Here is a 6,299-nt window from a genome sequence, read left to right on the forward strand (position 1 = left end):
CGCCGCGAGCAGTTCACTTGGTTAAGAATTTCTGGAGAAGCTGGAGGATCCCTCATCCAGTTTATCTTCAGGTCGCCTTCTTCAAACACTCATCCATGTCCCACTGGGTCTGGTGGTAATATGTACCGATCAAGCGATTGGCAATGGATTGCAGCCTGGTAGTTTGCTCTCTCGATGTGTTGGGAAAGGGCATCTGAAGTGGGTGGCTGTGCCTGTTCATATGTAGATTTCATACAGAAAGTCTGTACCTGGCTTCGTTAGCAGATTCTGTTTCTACTATCCTTGCGGCAGACAAAGACCTCCAACAGCTTTGCTGTGTGTCTGCTGTAAACTCCTTTCCCAAGTTGATGATTTACTTTAATTAAGTTTCCACCATCTCAGTGAACAGTCTCAGTAGTTCATTCAAACGCATGACACCATCCTTCTCAGCACGATGCGTGGCTCAATGACACTCTCACAAAATACAGCGAATGATTGATAAAAGGAGGTTGTGACATGGGATTTGTTACTAAACTGGAAAAATATGTAACATGCGCAATGAATGCACATGAAACATTGTAAAGAAATATTAAGTAGTATAACAAATGCCAAGAAAAAAATGTCCCTCATTGCGGATGATGTTGAAAAAAACTGCTTTACCTATGAGTTCCATTAGATAAAACTGTCTTCGTTGTGCCATTTTTTAATATTTTATATTATTAATATTGTTAGTGGGGACAAGGGTCGCAAGGTTGAGAAAGGAAGTACATTTAAGGGAAATAATTGTGGTCAATCATGCCAGTCCACATTTAAGTGTGCTGTTTGAGTACAGAGAGAAATACAATTTCAACAGTATCATCCTTACCCATTGTCCATTTTCTCCATTAGCTCCTGATTGTACAGAAACCTGAACTTCCACAGCAATGCAGTCTTTTCCCCTTATGTGGACAAGAATCGGTTCGTCTCTGTTCAGTTCAGCAGCTTTTCTAAGCTTACTTGAAACAAATTTGTGTGAAACAAAGTTGTAAGCAACTTTTAATTCTCGAGCACTCAGGTTGAGAAAAAATTAAAACGAAATAAGAATAGAAACAAAGAAATGGACTATTAATTGATAAAGGTAGCCTATTACAGATTTGCCCTTTTCCCAAGCACACATTGCAGTGATAACATTTTGATCAATACTGCAACCGACATAGAGTATTTCTCACCTGCATCTGCAGTTTCAGCACATCGGAAGTTGTCAACAACACGTTCCCCCTTCCTGCTGATGTAGTGCGATTTTTGCTTACAAATTACATATGGAGCAGGACGTAATGTATGCATTGAACTGAAAGAAGCATATAGTGGTATCCACTACTCCAGCTGATCGTCGAGGCTCTGAGGATGAGGTTGATGGCGAGTCTTATTAAGGATGACATTCAGCAGGAGTGGACCGGGCTGTCTGTGACTGCTATTTCTCATGACCTTTGGATGCTGCATTCAAGTTACTTTTGTTGGTGAACAGTGCATAGCATCATCGGTGAAATTCACACAACGGGGGTACGGTTTGGGAACTGGACCTGTATTATGGATCATCAAAATATATAATTAAAAACTTTGTTTAACCTATTTATACACTAAAATTCTTTATTTAGTCCCGGAGCATGAGAACATGGATGTCTACATGTATATTGCCCTTTCACTTTGAAACACAAGTCTCGCATTGCTTGACTGATGTCCGTTTAATAGCAGCACAGGCCGTGGTTGACAATCGGCCAGAATGAGTACATCAATACCAGTAACCCCTCTAGTGCTACACGCATGCACTCTGTCCATTTGGGGGGTCGCCTCATAAAGTGTTTAAATTGAGCTCAATCACCTGCGAATTAAAGCCTAGATGTACATTTCAGTGGGCATAGTGAGTATACATGTAGGAATTGGACATTAAAAAGATGAAGTAAAATTAGGTCCCTAATTTTACAGCATGGGTATAGGAAGAGTGTCAGATTTTTAGCCATTACTATCAATAGAACCAGAGACTCATAAAAATAGTTGAATAATTTATGAACACATCTGATATTGATAATGACACGTACATTCTTGAATATTACCTTGTTTATTTTTCTGAATAAAAGGATGATCTTTGACTTTGAGTGAAATTACAGGGTAGCCGGTAAGATGATGAAAACGAGAAAATAAGCTTTAAAAATGAAGACATTGCAAGCATGGAGGCTGCAATGAATGTTTGACATGTTAGATGCATGATGTTGAATGATATGTTGTTAGGTCTTGTTTCCTTGCTCTATGGGCTTACTCCTCTACAAATTGTATCATGATTTCAAAATATTTGTCATCTTGTGCTGTTTTCTCAGAAAAAAGCAGGTTTGAACACTTATCCAATTTCATGTATGTCCAGGTTTGAAGCGTTCTAATTTCGTTTATTCACAGGAAAAAGTCCTCATTTCGGCACGTTTTGTCCACATTGACAAGCCTGACCTGTGGAACCCCATAAGTGCCAACTTTTTGTGATATATAGTCGCAAGGTGGTACGTGTTTGTAATAAGTTGCTTAAGCAAGATAATACTACGACGAAGGGATGACCGACCAGTCTGGGTCAATGGTATTATTAGAGAGGAAACGAAGTTAGAAGAAAGGTCCAAAATTAATCACACTATAGTCCGTGTAAATCCCACGTCGAATTGGATTCATAAAATCCAACAAAATGTGCAGAACTGTGGCTGACTGGCGTTCGCGCACCCATGCCTTCCCAGAGAACGAGAAGAAAGGCGGAGCATCTGAAGACGCTAACTAATATTCATGACCCTACAATAGTAATAAAACTCCGTTGGGTTGTGGGGGAAGTTCAGCGTTGTGACTCGAGTCGCATTTTTGGGTAACTCGACTCGACTCGAGTCTGTGCTGTAAAATGACTCGACTCACAAAAATCAGTGACTCGTTACAACTCTGGGAAAGTTACCCCCTCCCTTGATAAGCCACTGCAGCTGACGAACTTTTAGGGTTGTAGACGAAAAAGCCACATCATCAGGATACAGCATACCTGTGAAGGTGTCATCACCGGTGGTGATGTGGAGGATGTTCTGCATCCGCCTGAAGAGCCAGTCCATGGCCCAGCAAAAGAACAAAGAATCAACAATGAAACCTTTACAAACACCGGAGGTAAGTTGCGCGAAAAGGCACCGCGAGGTTGCATCCCAGTATCACCTGAGCCCGAGTGCCGTCAGGTAAAGCCTTCACCATGTCGGTTAGCTTCACCGGAATGCCACTAGCACTTAACAGCGTCCATAAGGTGGCCCGGTCCATGGATTCGAAAGCCGTTTTTAATACATGTATCGACAAAGGCAGCTGTGACATTTACTGAACTCGCTATGCAACTTGGAAAATACTTCTGGCGTGATGACAGCATACTGAGGTCATGAGGGTGTGAGTCCTGACTGCTGTTGCTGGCGGTACTCGATTAGGAGGGGTTGCATAATTATCGCTGAAGGAGAACCCAGGCAAACACCTTCCCCGGAACTGAAAGCAGTGTAATCAGGCGATAACTGCTTCATGCAGATCGTGAACCTTACTGTCCTTCCATTGGGATGGCACACAACCCTCCCGCCACACTATTGTGAAGAACCTCTCCAACGCCCTGCAAAGAGATTCCTCCGCTGCTTTCAGGAGTTCAGGGTCCACACCATCACACCCAGCTGCAAGACCCGTCCTTAGCCTCCTGGTAGCAGAAGTGTGAGTATGGGTGTGTTGGGGGGGGCACTGGGACCAGCAGCTCATTGGCAAAGGAGTGATCAAAGTTTCACCAAGTAAACTTTACTGACACAAAATCTCTCTCGTGACAGTGCTTGTCTTTTTTACTTATTTTTTATTCTTGGAATCTATCATCAGAGACCTTGTCCCTTAAAGTATGAAGCTATATCCATTTTATTACACCATTACAAATATTATTCACGATATCGAAAAAGTACACGCCGCACTTTTTTTAACCGATAGCATTGTTTCATTAGATGAAAATATGTTAGGAAACTCGAAAGCAGGTTTGTATAAGATTTGTAATAAGCCTTGTGTGATGGCAACATGTGATGATTGCCATTTTCAATAGGACAATTCTTTTTGTTGATTTTGCACACCCCCTTTTAAGAGCTTAACAGGCCGTCCTAGGCACAAAATCTTGGCGCATCCCTCCGGCAACTACTGACAAAGACGAATACCCCAGTGGCTCACCTTAACTCAAAGAATACATGGCCGTAAATCCCGGGGAACAGGGGGTATGTACCCCCCCCCCACGCATAAACGTCTCTGGTGGGGTTCGAACCCACGACTTCCTGCTTACTAGTGCAGACGTTTTAACCAAGACAGAACTGTTCCAAGTAAAATTTCAAAGAGAAAGGGTTACCTAGCTAGCCATGAATTGAAAATTCCCGCCTATCATGACCTCACAGGTCACAGCACATAGAGTCGTTGAAGTCCAAACACAAAATTGTAGTTTGGTGTGGGAAGGAAACTAAACACTGCATACATATTAAACCACCGCCGAAAAGTTGCATGACCTGACTGAGAGGTTGTGTTTTGGGATTCACATACTCCATGACCCACCCCATAACAAATAAAGAAATATGAACACAAAAGAAGTCAGGAGTCAATAATTAAAAGGGCGCTGAAAATTCTGGGTAATTGAATTGCCAATAGGGCCAAATTTTTCCATGTATTCATACTAAATATTATGTATGTAAATTAAAACAGGAACACTTCTTCTTCTTCTCAGTGTGAGAGCTTTACATTTAGAAACGAGATCTCCCAGCCACAGTAGCTGGCGGGTAGAACTTATGTCACACAAAGCAGAAAATTAAGGACCAGTGTCTGAAGTTCAATTTTCCACTGCGATGATGGTGTAACTTACGCAACTATTTATTTTTTTCTGGAAAGTTGAAAAGACAGCCCTCTTTGTGGCATTTGGAGTCTTTGCTCGACAAAACCTCCTTCAGAAAAAAAGTGTAAAATGGCAGGTTTGTTTTACAGGGAACCAGAGGGCTTTGAACTGAAATATTTGAAAGGAATAAATTGCTCTTAACAAAAGTCTCTGACCAAAGTCTCGTTAGTTTTTTTATTAATGTGAAGAGAGAGCCAGGCATGATTGTCCCGCCAACCTTGAACTGAAAAAGTGCAATGTATTTGTGACTTTGCGTGCAACCTTGATGTGAAAGTACGAAAATCTTAATGAATGGCCCGAGTTGACACAAGCATTTGTTGCATTGTCTAGCTAGTCGCAGTTCATCACTATAGCTCCAGTGTTTCCTATAAAGGTTGCTCACCTGCGGTCTGGTATCCGTCGGCCTTGGATTCATCGGTGTTACTCCAGTAAATGCGGGAACTGTCCTGTATGAAAAGGACCGACTTAAAAGCAGGTTCATACTTCTGTTGAACGAGAAAGCGAAGCAAAATTACGAAACGTTGTTGAAATGTGCCAAAGTCTCAAAAAGTTTCACTGTAACGAGATTTTGATTTAAAGCTCGGCCATACTTTGCTCTGGCTGGATACAACACACACGTCTACGTTACTGGCTGGGAACGTCTTCATTGTTTGTGTTTGTGTTTGTAATTGTTTGTGTATTTACTCCCCTAATATTTCTAGCAAGTGCCCCCTATCGTAATGGCAGGCCATCTATTAAGGAGGTCCGCTTAAATTATCAGTTTGGATGCCAAGACAAAAGAAGACAGGCAGATAAGAGAGTCAAAAAGTCAATTATACAGAGTTTTATTTCACATTAACTTTCGGGGTTCAAAATGTCCAGGTTTGATTACAATGAAATATGATTTCGTTCCTATATTCATGTATTATTCTGATATTGTTATACTCTTGTACCCCCCCCATTCCTTTATGCTTATGTTGCTTTATTCTTATATTCCCTGAATGGCAAGCTGGTGAGCCACTGTGGATTTGGCGTTCCAGATATCACTCAGCGGTACCCAAGCTTCAATTAAAGGAAGAGTGCATTCGCCCTATATGATACTATCTTTGCACTTTGCAGGTATTGTTAAACATTTCTAAGGGGTTGGGCGTCATGCCAAATAAATAAGACTGACCACTAAAACACGCTTCCCTACACCTATAACCTCCCATTTTATTTGTTCTTCCGGTATTTTGATGATACAAATAAGTCATTTAATTCTTATTGCGAAAAAAATCCATGCATAATGAATCTTAATGATGTTGAACTTCTCGTTCAACCATCATGACGCGTTTAAGGTGTGCACGGGGTGACACGTAGCTACACTGTCATCACTTGTGATTATACAAATAAGTCTAAATGAACAGAAGGCCGTAGT

Source organism: Acanthaster planci, linkage group LG16 (assembly GCF_054643075.1).
Source record: "Acanthaster planci isolate LZ-2023a linkage group LG16, COTS_SCS, whole genome shotgun sequence".
NCBI classification, from domain to species: Eukaryota; Metazoa; Echinodermata; class Asteroidea; order Valvatida; family Acanthasteridae; genus Acanthaster; species Acanthaster planci.